Source organism: Rattus norvegicus, chromosome X (assembly GCF_021556685.1).
Source record: "Rattus norvegicus strain SHRSP/BbbUtx chromosome X, alternate assembly SHRSP_T2T, whole genome shotgun sequence".
In the NCBI taxonomy this organism is placed as follows: domain Eukaryota; kingdom Metazoa; phylum Chordata; class Mammalia; order Rodentia; family Muridae; genus Rattus; species Rattus norvegicus.
The window spans coordinates 135892930-135911904 of NC_141554.1; the positions used below are offsets into that span (position 1 = coordinate 135892930).

Genomic DNA, 18975 nt, shown 5'->3' on the forward strand with positions numbered 1-18975 from the left:
AGTGGAATTATTTTCATTTTGGCATCATTTCTTTTCTACTGAGGCTCAAAAAGCCAACAAAAACAAAGCTTTTTTTTTTAAAAAAGATTAAATTGAAACTGGGTAAAAGGCAGTGGATATTTCAGCCCTGTGTTTCATAGAACACCATGCCAAATCAAATAATATTTTCCTCCCTCAGTTATTTTGAAAGCGCCAACCACAGTTGAGAAGTAATCTTGCTGCCTAGAGCTAGTGACTTATATCTTCTGCGGAGAGGAAAATGGAAATGACTGGACCATCTGGAGAAGGAGGCTGGGGAGAAACATGAGAACTGGGAAGAAAGCAAATGACCCCTGACTAGGTAGCTGGAGGAGCACAGGGAGCGGGGAGGCTGAAGGTGGAGGAGGTTGTTGTGAGTTGCACTGGAGCCCTCCAAATCCACATGTTTAAGTCTTAATCCTTAGCACCCATGAATGTGACCTAATTTGGAAAACACTTTGCCTAGCTCCCCTCCAATGGCTTGGAGGTGCCGTTGCACGCTCCTTTTGCTTCTCAGCCCTACCACCAAGTGGTGGTGTGTCCTGGGATTTGGTCACATCTCTTCTCATACTACATTTCTCCATTAACCGAGCTCATTCTTTTGCCTGCCATTCCCACCTGTAGGCTAACAAGTCCCAAACCTCTCTATCTGAAGCAATATCCAGCCCTGCCATCGTCCACTTCAGATCCATTTTACAGTGCTGTCATCCCCTACTTGGTTGATGTTCTAAAGTCTGCTACTTCAAAAAATGGAGGGGATTTAGCTCAGTGGTAGAGCGCTTGCTTAGCAAGCACAAGGCCCTGGGTTCAGTCCTCAGCTCTGGAAAAAAAAAAAAAAAGGAATGATCACAAGAGCTATCCTCTAACTATTCCCAATACAAAAGAATGTGAGTGCCCCCTCCCTCCCTCTATCCCTCCCTCCCTTTCTCTTCCCTCCCCCCACTCTGTGTGTGTGTGTGTGTGTGTGTGTGTGTGTGTGTGTGTGTGTGTGTGTGTTTAAAACAGGGTTTCTCTGCGTAGCCCTAGCTGCCCTGGAACTCACTCCATAGACAAGGCTGATCTTGAACTCAGAGGTCCACCTGCCTCTGTCTTCATGAATTCGGGGATTCTAGGTATGTGCCACCACCATCCGGCACACACTGCTCTCTTTAAATATAGGAATCATGCTCAGATCAGGGAGATGATCATACCACAAAACACAACTTAGAAATGACACCTGCTAAAGGGATGGCAGTGTGACATCTTTCACACTGATTCCCAGAACACAATTGCTTGGCCCGAGCATGGGTGGGGTACAGAATAGTTTCCACCAGTATTTTCTCTCTCTAGGAAAGCATAAATCGGGTTGAGTTGACATTAAGTGAATCCTTATATGTCACTACAGACTCAAGCGCTCCACCAGATGCCCCACATTTATCTCAAACTGAACCTGTCATACTGCCATAAATCAAGCTTTTCCAGAGTTTTCTGTGTCCTCAGTGAATGCCAGTGCAGTCCTACCAACAGAAATAGTCTGTTGTAGGTGGTGAGGGTGAATGGGAGTGAACGCACCTGGGTGTAACTGCGCCTGCGTGTAATGAGATTTATACTAAATTCAAGGACACCCTAGGAAACCCAGAATGCCAAAATAACCTGTTTTGAGAGAGCAGGCACAGGGCACACTTACTGAAAGGCCTTATCCAGAAGCCTTGCCCACCTGCCTAGCCACAAGGACCCTTGGTAATAATGTTTAGTATTATACTATACAATAAGACTAATGTATAATTTGCCTCTGAACAAATCCTGTAGAATTCTGTTCTAGAGGCTCTCGGGGGTTGGCAAACCATGGGCCAAATCTAACATACCATCTAATTGTGTAAGCTAAGTTTGATTGAAGCACAGCAATGCTATTTTTTCCACGTTATCTATAACTGTGCTTTACTACAATAAGAGAATTGCCTCATTGCTGCAGAGACTCATGAACAAAAACATTTACTACCTGACCCTCTACGGAAAATTTTATAAACATTGTACACTAGACTGTTCTGCTCTGAGCCCTACTAGTGGTGCCTGGGCCCTTTAGTACAAGCTTTGGTAGCAAGTCCATGTCATCCAACATTTAACTCAAGAGAATTCGTACATAAATGCTCAGAAGACCAACAAAAAGTGATAACAAATATGGTTTGGAGCAGCCATTTCGCCCCTCATCACTCACATCCAGAGCGAGCATGGAGCAAGTGTGAACTGGTGCACCTGCTCTTCCCATACTCCTTCTCGGTCCCTGTGCACCTCTCATTGTACTGGACTGGTTCTCATGTCTGCACTCAATCAACAGTGCTGGGACAACCAGATAGCCATCTGGAAGAATCCAGAGTTGGATCCATCCCATATACTGAGAGCAAGATAAATTCCCACCACTGCAGACTAAGGAGTTTCCTTTGCCTGAGGAAGTCCCTGGATGGATGATCAGTTTAGAGACCCAGAAGATAAGCAAATGCCTTGTGGGAGCCAGGGGGTTGGGGTTTTGATGGACCTAGTATACAGCAAGCAGACCCCTTGGCTGGAAAAAAGATGAGCCAACAATGTGTATATACAACGTGTACAATTTAGAACTGGCCAGGAAGTAGGGCTAAAACTGACGGTCTCAGAGGGATCAGAGCAGGCCAGACCCACAAGAAGTGGATCTCACTGACACAGGAAGAGCACAGGCTCCTTAGCCAAGGGGTTGGGCAAACATCGTTCATTAGTTCCTAGAATATAGCTAGGGTGTTGCGTAACTCAGGGGTCATGACTGTGGTGCCGCCCACCCCTGATTCACGAAGCCCCCAGAGGCTCACATTCTGGAAAACTCACAGGCCATGGAGTGGCTCCAGGAACTGAGGTAATCCCAGAAAAGATGAAGTGATCCCTGCTTCATTTTTCAAGTAGACAGCTAGAGACCCTGCGGACAAAGGACAGAGATGGGAAGGCGAGAGTGAAGCCAACAGGATGATCCTTGTAGTGACTCAAACCTTACAATCTGAAAAGCATTAGAAGTAATTTTAAAAATACCTTACATGTTTGTTCCTTTAGTTTGTCCAGACTCTTGGAGAGTTGTTATTACTCGCAGTCTAAAGTTACACCACATGACGAATTTTGTGTTTAATCCATATCTCGGCTCAGGAAAATAGAAGACCAACCCAAACCTGAACCATGATCAAAAGCAAAGGGGCATGCTGTCCCTGTCAGCTGGGTGACACCTGAAATGGGGAGGGGCAGGGGAGAGACAGGGGCACAATGATTACCTCAGCCTCTGCTTCAAAGCCTGGGTACCCCCTGAAGTCTTGGAGCAAGAAAAGATGCTGAATTTCCTGAGTTGAGCTCCTTTTGAAGTCTTTCTCAGCCACTTCAGGATGTGGCCATCCTGACAGGAATGAAGATACTCTAAAGACAAGCTTAGGACCCTCCTGTTGGCTCTAAGTCAATTGAAACGACAGACCCCTAAAAATCTTTCCCATGGGAGATACAGGCTAGTAAAATGAAAGGCTGAGGCTGTGGTGCCAACCAAAGGAGAAACTTATCTCCCAAGATTCCACACCATTCTGACAAGTTGCCAGACCAATTTACAGGAGAGAGAAGGTGGAGCCCATGCAGACAATAAAGGGTCAATGATGGGCAAGCGACACCATCTCGTAACTGGAACTGCTTAGTTATACATATCTCTGGCCCCCTATTTAAATCTACCTGACAGTACCCAGAAAAGGGACATGGAGACGCAGAGCTACTGGTCCTTTTAGTCCCCTTTTCTTAATGTGCAGCATTAACTACATAAGTAAAACCCTTTTCTCCTGCAAATTTTCGCTCTTCTTTATTTGCCTATTGAAGACAAATTGCTAAGCCTGGTTTGTGAAGGGCCAAATTCTCATCCTAACAACTCTGGTAATGAGAACAGTCAAGAGTGCCAGCCCACAAAGTCCCCCAATGCCTGGTTTTCTCTCACTTCCCATTCTTTGAGTCTCGAGAATTGCTTCTTGGTACATCCTCCCAGTCTCCTCTGTGGAGAAGATATATGGCTCTTTTTTGACTTCTTGTGACTGTAGAAGGGAGAGTGGTATATTGGAGAACTGGCCAGTCATCTGTTGTGGTAGCCACATGCCCATCCTGAGGAACCACATTGTGAGATTTCCATGTCAGGCCTCTGGATGGAAGTGTTCACAAGTAGCATTGTTTGTAAGGTGGGATCTGGGAGACGTGGAAAAAGGCTGGTGATTTTGAAAAGTCTGAGCAATTCAGCCTGGAGCCTCTTCCCAAGTCTTGCCAAACATGCAGAGCTGAGGGTGTGGCTGATTCAATGGATGTTACCTTAGGCTCTTAACCATCAGACTGCCAAGAAAATGTGTGAGCCCAAATCTTAAGGGCAAGAGCACCGACAGCATCCTTAATGCATGGCCAACTGCAGGCACAGGGCCTCTGCCTCCCAATGTAAAGCTTTCCCACCAGTCTAGAAACCAGTCCCAAGTCACTTTGTCCTGCATTGTCCCATGGTCACCCAGAGACCTGTCTGGCACCTCCTCCTTGCATTGCAAGGACTAGGGCAGAAAGGTGAGACAGTTAACCTGAGCCAAGCAAGGGATGAAGACCATGATGCAAAATGAAGCAGGAGGCAAAGCTGGACAAGAAATGCCAGGGCCCCGGGTTCGGTCCCCAGCTCCGAAAAAAAGAACCAAAAAAAAAAAAAAAAGAAATGCAAGGGCTGTGGCGATGACTGTCCTCCTGGCTTCCATAGTTCTTTAACGTGCTTTTAAAGGACACGACCTCAGAAAGTGTGGTGGGTAGGTTGAAGGTGTGGCTAGATGACAAAACTGGACACTGTCATATTTGACACCTCCTTCGGTTTCATGATCCCACACCCTTTTTGCCCCAAATTCTTTCCGACTTCTCTTCAACTCTATTTCCATTGTAGCCCAAGCCACTAACCATCATCTTTCTGTGATGATTAAGACAGGGAAGGCAGACAGACTATAAGCTACCTAGTTGAATCTGAATCTCAGACACATAAAATCAGTTTCAGCCTATCTTGTACTACATTTGGGCCACACTTACACTTAAACAAAGCATTTTCTCTGTGAAGTTTAAGTGTAACTGGACCATCTGTGTTTCATTTTGTTTGTTTCTCTTTTTTCCCTTTTGTTTTGTTTCTAAACCTAGCAACCAGACCAAGAGCTTCACAGCCCAGCATCCCTTACAAAGCAGCCAAAAGGAACTTACAGACATTTAGATATGGCCATTGTCACTCACTACTCAACACCATGAAATCCCTGCTCACCCAGGGATCAAGTCTAAGCTTTTCACACGATACACAAGAACTATCTCTGCCTGAAGGCTTCCCAGCCCTTATCTTCATCTCATTCTGTTACCCCGAATCCACGCTATGCCCCCAACATACCAGATGCCCTAGACTCTTCTCAACGTGCTTCTTTGCTTTTACATATACCAACTCTGTCACGTTACCTGAAGAATTAAAGTCATCCAGCTAGCAACCACCATCACTGACACGCAACAAAAGACATATAGGCCAAAGGATTAGAATAGAGGACTGACCCTGAAATAACCCAAAGTGCCTAGAGCTACCAGATCTTTGGACAAGGGTGTCAAAAACATACACTAGAAAAAAAAGTCAACCTCTTCAACAAATGGTCCTGTGGGAATTAGGTACTCACATGAAGACAGATGAAACTAGATTCCTGTCTTCCCCCCTAATACAAACAAAAGTTCAAAGTTGATCAAAGGCCTTAATGTAAGACCTGAGGCTTTGAAAGTGCTCCAGGAAAGCATAGATGAAACACTTCAAGACACAGACTTGGGCATCAAGAGACGCAGACTTGGACTTGGGCATCAACTTTCATTAAGGGACATACAGGACTCAACTCTGAGAACTGACAAACTAGGTTGCGTGAAATTAAGAAACAAACACCAGAGTCTAAAAGATACCCTCAGGATGGGAGAAAGCCTTGCCAACCACACATTAGATGGGGGATTGCTATCCAGAATGTATAAAGAAATGCAAAAGGTAAACACCAAACCTTCCCCCCCCCCAGTTAATACGTGCTGATGAGCTGAATAGTCAATTCTCAAAACAAGAAATACAAATGACCAATAAATATTTTTTACAAGTATCCAGCATCTTTAGTCGTGAGGGAAGTGCAAATTAAAATTGGTTTTGAGATTCCATCTCAACCCACTTAGAGTGGCTAGTAACAAACAAATGCTGGAGCTAGCAACGTGGCTCAGCGGTAAGAACGCGTGCTGTTCTCCCAGAAAACCGGGTACCAATATGGCAGTTCCCAACCACCTATAACTCCAGTTTCAAGGAACCTAACACCTTCTTCTAGATTCCACGGGTACTAAGAATGCACATGGTACACATGCATAAAGGCAGGTCAATATCCACACATACGAAATAAGAACAAAGGTGTTTTGTTTTGTTTTGTTTTGTTTTGTTTTGTTTTGTTTTAATCCTAGCAAGGATATGGGGAGAGAAGCCTTATAAATTGGGTGGGGTGTGAACTGGGGTAAATATGGAGGGTCCTCAGCGTGCTGAAAATAAGACAGCAAAGTGTTCCAGCCCACTCCTGAGTTGCACAACCATGTTTATTGCTGGATTATTCACAATAGCAGAAGATAGAACCAGTCTAAAATCCCATCAACATGTAAATGGGAAAATAGTACAATACACATAGTAGAAGTTTATTCAGATGTGAAGGAGCTTGAAATCATGACATGAGAGAATGGAGAGGACCTGGAGAATATTACATTCAGTGAAATGAGCCAGACGCAGAAAGACAAACCCTTTCTGTTTTTTCTCATATGTGGAGTATAGATGTAAATGCCCCTCTGTGTGAGGAGGGGCATAGGCGACTGTGAGAGAAGATGAGATATTAAGGGAGGGGACAGAAGGAGAAAGAGTAATGGAGTACAGGTGACCCAATACCCGAAGAGGCAACAACTACCTGGGGGAAAGAGAGTATCAGGAAGAGGAGGGCAGGTGAAAAGGAGACAGGTATTTGGGAGAGGGACAAATAACAACAGATAATCACACACACACACACATGAAAATTTCATAATCCATTAATTAGTATGATGACTTTAAATTTAATTTTTAAATTATTAATTTATCTCAAGGAAATAACAGGTAACGACAATGTAATTTTTAAAATGAAGCTTAAAAACCATGTCCTTTTTCTTCTTCATATTACTCATTGCCTCCCAAGCACAATGCAACCTAGCATGAAATAACCCTTTATACTTATTTTCCTATTAAAGCAACTTATGTGGGTCAGCGAGATGGATCAACATATAAATGCACGTGTGACTACACACACACACACACACACACACACACACACACACACACCACAAATAAATACAAATGAAATTATCTTTTTAAAATCTGTGTCTATTTCTCCTACAGAAGTGTAGCCTCCTTAAAAGAGTATTTAAGTCTTCTTCATCGTTGTTGTCACGGTGCACAGAGCGCAGCTGCTGGCCAGCGTGGAGCAATCAATAAAAGTGTGAGGTGTGAATGAACCAAGAGGTGTGAATGAATGAAGTATTGATTCTAAACCCGAAGGCTCCGTAGGCCAATAGAAGTGAGTGCAGTAACAGTAGTGGACACCAGAGGGCAGTATAAGCTTAGTTTTGTCCGGTGGGCGGGGCTGTAGGGGAAATGGAGCCGAAACCTGACTTGGCTCTCACATCAGTTTCAAAGAGAAGATTTTCTGCTGTTTTGTTTTGCTTTGTTTTTAAATCGTGGAAACAGGAAACAGGAAGGAACCTTAAAAAAAGCAGTTGATTCAATCGCCTCTGTTCACACAGTTGAGAGAAATCTCCCTATTTCTAGTTAACTCCTTGTTTCCAGGAAATGCAATTCAGGTTAGGAATAAATCACAGGTTAGGAGATTTTCTTCATGTCAGAGAACCAGTGAATGGTAACAGTAGGTCTGATGTCCAGAGTTCTGCAAGCAAGACCCCATGTCCTTCTCACTGCCGCCCTAAGAGAGAGGTGCTGTTCCTAAATTGCACATGGAAGAAAGCCACCAAGGTGCTGTGGTAGAGTGGGGCTCGGACCCAGGTCTCCAGATCTCCATTTTCATGCCCTGTCCTTCCTCACAGTCAGAAAACTGCCAACGTTGGGGTACAGACTGGAGGCTTCTCTTTCTGGATGCTTTTGCAAGAGTCACCCGACTGTTGCAAGACGATTCTGCAGACCCCAACGTTCTCAGCACCAAATCTCAGAAGGTTCTCATATAGGGAATCCAGGTGGAGCCTCTGAATTCTGGCAAGTGAGGCCCTTGGGTGGGAAACTAAGGTGGGGGTGGAGGGGGGTTCCTGCTCACTCAAAAGTGCAACGTGAGAAGGTGCAGGGCAAAGCTCGGTGTGTGCATCTTACTCCGTACCCAGAAGCCTCACCTGCCTCACTTGTACGCCTGACCCTGGGAAGAACATTGAAACACGTACCCTTAGTCTTTTCGCCCAGTGCTCGACCAGCCTGGCCTTAGAGGAACCTGGAGGGCACAGGGGTCCCTAGAAGTAGAAGAAGAAGGTAAGATGGATTCAGGGTAATCAGAAGAACGAACACACACACACACACACACACACACACACACACACACACACACACACACACGTTTATCTCTGCTATACATTTTGATCCTCCTTCCAGAGGAGCCTCCAAGATCTTTGTTCCTAGGGCCAGTCTTCGTGGCTGGAACAACTCAGACATGCTATGCTCTGAGGGCTCCTTGACAGCAGGGGGAAAAAAATAGGCCAGCCATGGGCCCCGCTACAGTGCTCACCACCCAGTTTTGCCTCGCCTTGCTCTCATACATAGACTGAGGCCAGAGCTACAAACCTGTAACCCAAGCAGATGCCCAGCCAGGCATGGCTTTTTGATAGATCTGCCATTCTTCCCTCTTCAAAGCTCAAGCCCCCCCCCCCCTTCTGGGTGGAAGTCTCCTGGCAACTCCTCACCTTTCTGGGTGCTGAGGTGGGGAAGAACAGACAAAGCTCAGTCACGGTCTCCTTATGCTGTGATGTCCCCAAATTTCCACTTGGATCAAAGGAAGGAGATGGTGAGAGCAGCAGAGAGGTTCTTAATGGGTTCCTACAGAAAACTTTGGCTGCCCTGTGGTGGAAAGTTTCTCAGCACATCTTTTTGGAGGTTTTTCCTCAGCTGAGGCCTGCTGGTCAGTTCCAGGGTCTCCAGAAGACCCACTCACACCGGGTTCGGTAAATGCCCACTGAACAACTTGCTGTGCCTTAGCTCCTATAGCGGAGACTGGAGATCAAATGAGCACCATTATTAACCTCGGCCATGTTAGATGATAAGGCTTAGCATACCTAATTGCCAGGGGAGAAGCAAAAGGATTAGGAGGGACCCATTAGCAAGTAAGAAACACCTTGGGATGAAGAGAGCAAGTTGCGTTAGTTCACCAGATGCATTTCCCTTGCATGTCAAAAATTTAAAGTCCATCTGTCTAGTTTTGGTTTTGTTTCAGTGCAATTCAAGGCAGATTCTGACAGGTAGCTGAGCTTCTGGGAGCAGTAGAGAGCAGTGAGTAGTATCAAGGCCTGGAATCAGAAATGCTTGCTTTCTAGCTAGGGCAGATGCTACCTGTGCACGTCTAGATTAGTCACTTCCATTCTCCGAACATGTTTCCCTGGGTGCAAAGTGGGGATGATAACCACACCTCCCTCTAGGACTAGGAGGATCAGAGTAGACAGAGTAGAAGCAAAATGAGCCAGCACTGTGTACTAATGACACATAGTACATTGGTAGACATCAGTTATAACTTGTGTTATTAAGAGGTCAGTGAGCAGTACAGAAAGCTTTCCTTGGGGGGCTTGGACTTGAGCTTAGCCTTGAATGGAGAAAAGATTTTGGAAGACATCTTCTGATGGAAGAATATTCTCATAGGTAAGTCTTCACAAAAAATGAAATTGAACAAGATTCCCATTTTAAACCCCCCCCTTCCAATGAATGATCTAATGAGATTGTCATGCACGTGACATGACACAAGAGATCCCAGCAAGGACAGGGAAGTCATGGGGGAGTCCAAGAAGCAGCATAGGCCTTCTATTCTTGATAGATATTCATACTTCTTCACGGGGCAGCAGAGGCCTAACTGTGGGCCAAGGCATGCAGTCAGTCAGCTTCCTGCTTTGTGACCAGGGCAGCTCTGAAGCTGTAGACCCGTCCTTTCTGCTCCCCTCCTGAAAAATTTAACCCTGAAGAATGAGCTTTCTGGGTCCCAGAAGATGAAGGCAGAGACCCTGCTAAGGAAGTGGTATGCGTCTGAATGGGCTTCTCAAGAAACAAGGCCCTACCTCCCACCTCGTCCCCCAGCTCCAGTTCTGCCCTTGTTTTCATATTTGAAATGTTGATGAATTCCTTGAGAAGTTTAAACAGTCGCTGCTTGCTGCATCCAGGGAGCCAGGACTTAATTTCCCCCACACTCCTCTCCCTCCCCCAGCTAGGGAGAATTGTGGGTACCACTTAACCTACTCCTATTCTTGTTTGGATAGAAGTGGTGTGGTGTGTCCTTTTCTCTGCCATCTCTATACACTAGGTCAAGCTGCAATAACAAACGCCCTGAAATCAAGGTATACAGAAAAGGCTTTTTCTTCCTCACACAATCTAGCGAAGGTTGAACCACAGCTAGGGAAATTATCTGAAACCAGGGGCCTCCAAGAACTCCAAACCAGAGCCAGAAAGACCTGGGGAAGCAGGGAGTCCTAGCTCAGACTGCCACAACAAACAGCCAAAAACCACCTCCTAACCATGTGGCATCTATCCCTTGGTTCTGAATCCTGGGAAGTCAGTCCACCATCAGTGCACTGGAATCTTTTGTGTCTAGGCTGGGTCAGCTTCCTGTCATGCAAATGGTGTCTTTTCGTGGCATCCTCACCCCAGAAAGAGAAAGATACCCTCTGATAATAGTGTTAATGATTCTGCATCAGGACCCCATCTTTCCAAGCTCACTTGCCTTTCGTTCTTTGCTCCAGATCCAGACACTCTATGAAAACTCCTTTGGGAGATATAATCCAGCCCACAACAGCACGGTAACCCTTGATGATGATGCGCAGTGATTCCAGTGGCCTGCTCTCAGGGACTTGCTTATGTTATCTTCAGCCACCTGCCACCCACTGCCACGTGTGCCAGGTAGACACAGTGAATAAAGGGAGCTGAGCACCACCCCACCTCTCTCTTTTTCTGGTGTGTTCTCTCTCTGTCTCTCTCTGTCTCTCTCAGTCTGTCTCAGTCTGTCTCTGTCTCTGTCTCTGTCTCTGTCTCTCTCTCTCTGTGTGTGTGTCTGTGTCTATGTCTGTGTCTGTGTATGTCTCTGTCTGTCTGTCTCTCTCTCCATCCCTTCCTCCCTCTCCCTCTCCCTGCCTGCCCCCTCTCTGCCCCCCTTTTTTCTGCCCTCATGCCTCTGGCCCCACCTGTCTGCCTATCTATATGGCTCTCTCACTGCCTCTACCCCCTCCCTAGGTCCTCACTCCTCTCCCCTCCTCCCGTAAACCCCCTTTACATCAGATCTCTTACATGGCATAATTTCTCAGGGGTGCACCTTGGCTCAGGCCACCAAAAGTACCCCTCTCACCGCATTATATTCATAACACCAAGAATATTCCACAGTAGTTCCACTGATTCTTTCTCAGTCAGAGCTAATATGTTGCCGATACTTAACTACAAGGAATGCTCGGGTATATGGAGTAACAAAAGAATATTTATTATATATAATCTTTACTGTATACTGTGCTCTTAGACTGAGTCTTGTAGAGAGTTTTTGAAGGTCAAAGGACAATTCTAAAATATCAGGTAGGAAGTGCATCAGAGAGAGAGAGAGAGAGAGAGAGAGAGAGAGAGAGAGAGAGAGAGAGAGATCTGGCAAGTAGTTTCAAAGAGTAAATAAACTTGGTGATAATGTGCTTGCCTATATCCTCTGTAATCCCTGCACTTGGTAGGGTGACTCAGAAGGATTGTAAATTCAACACCAACTTGAACTACATAGCAAGACTCTTCAAACCACAAAAAAAAAGCCAGGATGTCCAACATGGCTTAGAATTGTTCACCTCTGCACATCAATGGGAGTAGTATATGACACTAATGCCAAGGACATGCCTGGGGAAACTGCTTACCTTGTAAACTGCCCAACTGCCCAGTGTGTTTTCAGACATGCTGGAGAACTTGCTCTTTTCAACACAGGAGCTTGGCTTTCTTGGGTGCCTTGGGAGGGAGCATAGCAAGCTTACTGTCACAAAGCCCAGCCTCGGCCAGATGTGGAGGCACATACCTGTAATCCCAGCACTCAGGAGATGGGGGACAAGAGGATCAGGAGTTCAAATCCATCCTCAGCCACATAGCAATCAAGTTCAAGGCTGGCCTGGGCTACTAGAGATCGGAACTTTAAGGGGGTGGATGGGGGTCAAGGATGAACAAACAAAAAGCAGAAGCTGAGTTTTTGTGTGAATGGGTGCAAAGTTTGAACTGATAAAATCTGAGATGGAGACTCTGCTGCTCTGAGATGTCTAAAACCCAGATGGGGAAATGGATGATGGGGGCCATATCTTTCTCCTGACAGGATGTGAAACGTGAATGATTGTGCAATGTGTCATGACAAGTTGCTGTACGGGATGACCTCAGTACTATGAGGCTACCCTTGTGCTCATGACCCATATACACCCTTCCTTCTGTGACTTATGAAGCCTTGTGGGATCAGCTCATACCTGCTGCTCCCAGCTGATGACCCTTCAGCCACCCAGGAGCAATGGCCTCTGCTCCACTCCAGGAAAGCCACAGGCCCTTTGATGCCTCTGGGCTTTCGCACTCATTGTTTCCTGTCCCTGGAAAGTTCTTCCCCCAGGTCTTCGAGGGCTGGGTCATTGTCATCGTTTAGGTCTTCTCATAGTGAGACGAGTGATGTCTCAGGTCAACTCACAGTGACCTGACTATCTGCAACAACATCACGGTCTCCTCCCTCACCTTACGTATTTTGTGCTAGCCATATGGGATTATAGATCCCCTCTTGAGACACTTATGATCTACAAATAACAACACAAACAGCAACGTTTATATACCATTTACCATGAACTATGCATTGTTCCAGACACCTTCCTTCTATTAATTTATCTTTGTCCCAGAAGCCTACTTTTCACCAATGAGACTACTGAAGCTCAGAGAGGTCAAAGAACTTGCCTGGGGTCACACAGCTGGCTAGTGTGAAATGAGCTATTATTAGTCACTAACCTGGGGAATTCCCCTGTCTCTGTTGTGGTTATTGTTGAGCCAGGTTGCTTAGGAAGTGCTACATCAACTCCTCCTGCACTTTAGATCCTGTCTGCTGACAGTTGTGCTAAACAAACAACAGCCCCGATACTGCTGGCCTTTTTGCATCCGTTTCATACCTGATGAAACTTTTGAACGCCAGCCCTTCTCTAAGCACATAGATCTCAGCAGGGAAGTCCTGTACGCAAGACTGTCTTGACTTGAAGTCAGGGATCTCACACTGGCCAGCTTAGTGGACTCTATAGAGGCTGCTCCTAAACCCCACATCTTCCCTGAAGAATAGCCAAGGAGTGTTACAGTGTGAACAGCATCATGCACAGCTCATAAACAGCTGAAGCCGTGACCTCACCCATACAGCAACTCCTCCCTGAGAGCGAGCTGTGCGCCTGGTACAGTACTTGCTCCTGAGATTCTAGCCGTGAAAGCAACAGCCTAGAGTCCTATATTCCAGTGGTGTGCATGGTGCAGTAGAGGGGCAGAAGATGAAGAAAATGAACGTGCAGAAATGTCTCTGGGTGATAAACAACACCGGAGAAAAATAAAACATAGGAGACTTGGACTGGGAGCCATTTTAAATATGGTGGTGAGGGAAGGTGTTACCAAGGAAGTGACTCCCTGAACAAAGATGAGAAGGTGCAGGACTGCCACCAGGAGCCAGGCTCCATACTTTTGTATACACAAGGCCTTCTACAGTGGCCTGGCATGGCCTAGGAGAATCTTTTTCCTTTGTGGACTTTTGGGTGGGACTTGGCGTACGAGGCTGTGCTCAAAGGCAAACTTCACCCCTGAGCTTTAGAGGTCACCAAGCTGAAGGACCCCATTACCTAATATGGAAGGGACAGGCCAAGAGCCACAAAGACAAATACCTTGCTATCTGCCTGCCTTCTCAGTTTACTGGTTTGTATCTTCAGTGTGAAAACAGCCCTGGCATAGGCGTCCCCCATCAGCCTCTAAACTGCAGTCATTAAGATCTAACTGCAGTCATTAAGATCTGTAGCATTTAAAGGGGTTATCGCCAATGCTCAGTGTATGTGTGTGCATGTGTAAGGGGTTATATATCTCAGAGTCTTCTATTTCAAAGATTTATAATGTCTTTTGTTTTCAGGACAATGCTAATTGAAGTCATTGTCAGAGAATCACGGTCTTTCACTAGTCAACACTATAAGTTGATTCTGACTCCAGCATTAGATAAAACTGCACTAAAACATCAACCTAACCATATTCTTGGTGTCTGATCTTTTATGTAAGTCCATTTTGCCCTCTGAACAGCATTTACCCTCATTTGTTTATTTACTTACTTATTTCTAAACAGAAAGTCTTATGTAGTCCAGGGTGGCCTTGAACTCATTGTGTAGAAGGATGGCCTTAAACTCCAGGCTTCTTATCTTCTGTGCTGGGGCTACAGACATATACTGCCATGCCCAGTTAATAATGTGATAGATATCCAATGCAGGGCTTTGTGGATGCTAAGAAAGTACTCTACCAACTGAGCTAGCTCTGGCCCTCCTTCTATTATCTCTCTAATTCCGTTCCTCACTGTCCCTGTCCTCAATCACTACTAGCCAAAGTGGTCAGTTGATTTCCATGCCAATGAGGAACCTGCTAGATTATATCAGTATCTCATTGGCCTACAGGGTGTCGCTTACTGAATGGAAGGAAAAGTGGGAGAGGAAAAAAGAGGGAAGTCTGTACTCTAATGGATTGCGTTCACTCACATAGGAGAGTGTCAGGAAACCTCTGAGCTATCTGGGAATATTTGCAAAACCAATGCAGCCCATGGGGAGGGGAAACGCAGTAAGAGCTTTAGCAGATAAAGAGACTTACATTGAACTGTGAAGGAGATGGATTTAGCTGTATCAAATGGTAGCAGGAGCCTGTTGCTGATGAAGAGGAAAGGGGAGGTTAGTTTGGCCTGGGCCGCAGGTCAAATCCCCAAGACAAAGGCCTGAGGAGACAAAGAAAAGGTACGAGGGACTTTTGGCAAGATGGCCGAGACCCTGTGTGTAGTCCTTGTTCCCTAATTCTCCATCTGTTCTTTTGCTAGACTTGATCTCCAGCACCACTCCTCCACTCTCTCCCATCTTTAGACCACTCCCACCACCATCATTTCATCTGCAAAATGAAGATGCCCTTACTGGAGGCCGGTGGTCTTGCTGCTCCAGTCTTGCAGGCCAGTTCTGAGATCCAATTTAGTGCTCTTCCAGGGTGCATCCTAGGAGAGGCCTGAGGGAGCAAGCCTGGCATTCTATGTTGCTGCTTACTCGGTATCGTGGGCAAGACTATTCTATTTCTCATTCAGGATGGAGTCAGCCAGGGACTCCATCTACCTTGCTACAAGAATCAAATGGCTTCCTCTCAGCACTACAGTCCCTTGAAGATGAGAGAAAGGCTAGAAGAGAAGATCTTTGATGTTGTTCAATTGAGAAATTCATCAGGAGGGAGCAAGCCCGGAAATGCCAGAGTGCAGGGCTCCACAGTGGGCCGAAGTGGCCCAACCCTGGCCTGGACTTTGTTTTCTGATGGTAAACATTCCCTGACATAAACACAGGAGAAGCAGGGAATAGCAACATCCAGTCCTCAAACAAACAAAACAGGAACGGACCTGTCTTGCATGGGGGATGGCTCCTGCTGCAGGGATGAAGCTCAAGGGCCTTCGCTGTGGAATTTCCTGCCTAGAGTATGATGGATTTTCCATTCTTGTCCTCAAATGAACATTGGCCTTGGAGCTTAGTAGATAGTCGGTGGGGCTTAGGGAGGCCCTTTGGGAAATGAGCGCAACTGGGTAAGGTAAAGAGGGGGCTGCTCCTTGTTTGATTCAAGCCAAGGTGAATGAATGTTGTTGCTAGTGAGTCCTTCAAAGCATTATGACACTCTTTGACCTAGGGCACCTGAAGATCTAGCTTGAAACTACTTTTTTTCTACCTGCTCTTAGATGATTTCCCCTACAGATACCATCTACAGGTACCACTGCTTTCCATGAGATGCCAGGTATTCTTGGATCCCTCCCTGACTCTGCTTATTCAAGTCCTAGCTTGCACCTCTCACCTTCATCCTATTTCTGCCCATCCCAGAGGTAGTCTGAGTAGTAGCTATGGCATGGGATCTGCTAAATTTCTCCTGGGCTCCATCCCTAACCAGCTGTGTAGCCTTGAGTGACTTGGGAGCCTCCAGAAGCTTCTATATCTATACCTGTTCAATGGGGAGCAGAAGGGCACTTACTTCATAGGATTGTGGTAAGCCTAGATTACTCATTATTCATAGTGCACATAGAAAAAGACAGCATGGGGCTGGAGAGATGGCTCAGTGGTTAAGAGCACTTGTGGCTCTTGCAGAGGTCCTGCATTTAGTTTCCAGACCATTTCGTGGCTTACCACCATCTGTAATTCTAGTTCTGCTAACACAATGTCTTCTTTTAACATCCATGGGTACCAGCCACACACATGGTACATCTACAGCCATATAGGCAAGCAAATCACCCATATACAATAAAATAAATTAATCTAATGTTCTTTTAAAAAAGACAATCTGATATATAGACAGCACCTTCATAAAGTATTAAGAACATGCAATTGAGGCCCAAATCAAATGCTAGGTCCTTTATGCAGTCTTCCTGACCCACCCCAAGGGAAATGTCCTCCCCCAATTTTTTAACTGGCTCTTTCCTGGGGAGCTAGTGACATGGTATCATAACAATGGGTGTCAATGGATCAGTGACCTGAGGACTAGGGAACATCCAACCTCCCCAATAACTTTCCCAGGGCCTACATCTAATAAATGTTCAATGGGTCTTTGGTGAAGAATCTAATGGGAGTGAAAAGGGGAGATTAAAGGACAGGACCTACAAGAATGTGCCACAGCTACATGGATTTGGGCTTCTTCTAACTATGAAGAAATGAAGTAAAGGACGGACACATGTTCAGGAAAGCTAGGACCAGGTGGGCCATGCACGCCGATGGAGACATATTACAAGAAGCAGTCCTGAAACTCAGCACATGTAATTTATACATCTGAACAGAGAATGTGGTGGGTTTATAGTGTTTAGCTGATCATGGAAGAAACAGGTTAGCTGATCTTGGGAGGAGGTCTTTGTATGGAAACAGTTTCAGGTTGTAGTCATCCTGGAGAAGGAAGCTGGGGCTGAGAGTTTCTACATGCCCTGGTCTTAGCTAAAGGTCAGTTGTTCCTAACATTGGTATTTGGACCAGAAGAAGGATTTACCATTTCCCTGAGCCTGACCCAGGGAAGTTTTTACTATTACAATGGGTCTGAGGCACTGGAGGGTCCATGACATGGTCATGTGAAGGTCAACAAGAAACACACATTCACTCAGTACTTATGTATGTTCAGGAAGACTCCACAAGCTAGACTTGACTCATCCCTATCAAGTTGTGGCGATCTACATTTCAGTGGCCTCCATCACATTGTGCCCTGTTGGCCACCATGAGATACCCTGAGCCAGTATAGGCAGCTTTCTGCCTACTCTCAGCTCAAGATTTTCAGCACACATCTTCCCAGAAAATGTAAGTGGTATCCTCAAAAAACTCACTCAGTCCCTGGTGTAATTGTACCTCCAGATGCTATTTGCTTGCCTTCCCCTTTTCCCCTCTCCCTGAGGAGTCTAGACATACCCAGATATCCCCTGAATCAGGCCAATTATCCAGTGAAGCTGGTCTTGGGCTCTACCACTCTGCTGAGCTATTTTCTCAGTGCTCCCCAGAGTCCCTGTGTCCTCCAACTACCCTGCTGTCGGATTTCTGTTCATTGTGCTATCTCTTGTTGAAATGACTTCTCTATGGGTTTCAAGTGACTGTACATGATTTGTTGTTTGCTTGTTTGTTTGTTTGCTTGTTTGCAACACCTAACATGGTGAGTGGGGATAGAAATTGTCTTTGAATGCCATAGATGTTTCCTTAATGCCTGTTTATTCTTATCCAATTGTCAAATCAAGGGAAGGGAGGTGATAATCAAACCTAGAGTCTCTTTGTTCTTTGCCTTTGCCTTGCTAATCACCCAACTGGATTTTTGAGTTTTCTCCAGGCCCCCATACTCCGTGAGACCTAAATGGCCTTACCTCTAGCCTTCTTCACCTCTGTGCCAGGTCAGGGCCAAGATCTATTTATCAGTTTCATGGGGTGGAAAAGTAATAGGGAAAGCATATCCTGTGGTCTTCTTTGCCCCACCCTCACCTCAGTTCCTGTGCTTTGGGGCCATGGTCTCTGTACCTACAATATTGATGGAGGTTTGAAACCTTGGCCTTCCCTCAGTTCTTCACAAGAACACAATGAGAAAATAAGACCTTCCTGGAGATCTTTGGTAGAGGTACCCAGACCTCTTCCATCTCTCTGGGTCTTCTGACGACTCCCTTTCTTCACTGCTCCCTGTTGTTTTCCTTCAAGCTATCTAACATCATTCCAAAGTCTTTTCTTGTCTCCTAGGGTCTTGGTATGTATTACAGGTGTGATGACAGGCCAGGCATCCCTTTTCTACCCTGAAAAGAAGACTTCAAGCTTTTGGCAGCATATTTCCGCTTCTGTGGATGCTGATGCTAGCTGTTAGGGAAAACATTTTCTTCATCTCACTGCATGAAGAGGTGCCTTCTTTCTTAGTTTTATAATCTGTAAAATGAACCAGAACATCTAGGTTAGCCATGA

General features: G+C 45.7%; 1 protein-coding gene and 1 long non-coding RNA gene across 2 annotated transcripts in view; both read right to left on the bottom strand.

Moving 5' to 3' along the window:
- Positions 1–6610: 6610 nt before the first annotated feature.
- Positions 6611–16607, bottom strand: LOC147998371 (uncharacterized). The gene is made up of 5 exons (XR_015647043.1): positions 15460–16607; positions 15149–15269; positions 12178–12265; positions 9007–9313; positions 6611–8559 (listed from the first exon to the last, which is right to left on the bottom strand). It is a non-coding gene; the product is annotated as an uncharacterized LOC147998371 (long non-coding RNA).
- A 1622-nt stretch (positions 16608–18229) lies between these two features.
- Apln (apelin) overlaps positions 18230–18975 on the bottom strand; it is a 32516-nt gene continuing 31770 nt past the window's right edge. Inside the window, exon 3 of the mRNA XM_087600603.1 lies at positions 18230–18939. The gene's annotated coding sequence lies outside the window, so the exon portion shown is untranslated. The remainder of the gene's footprint in view (positions 18940–18975) is intronic.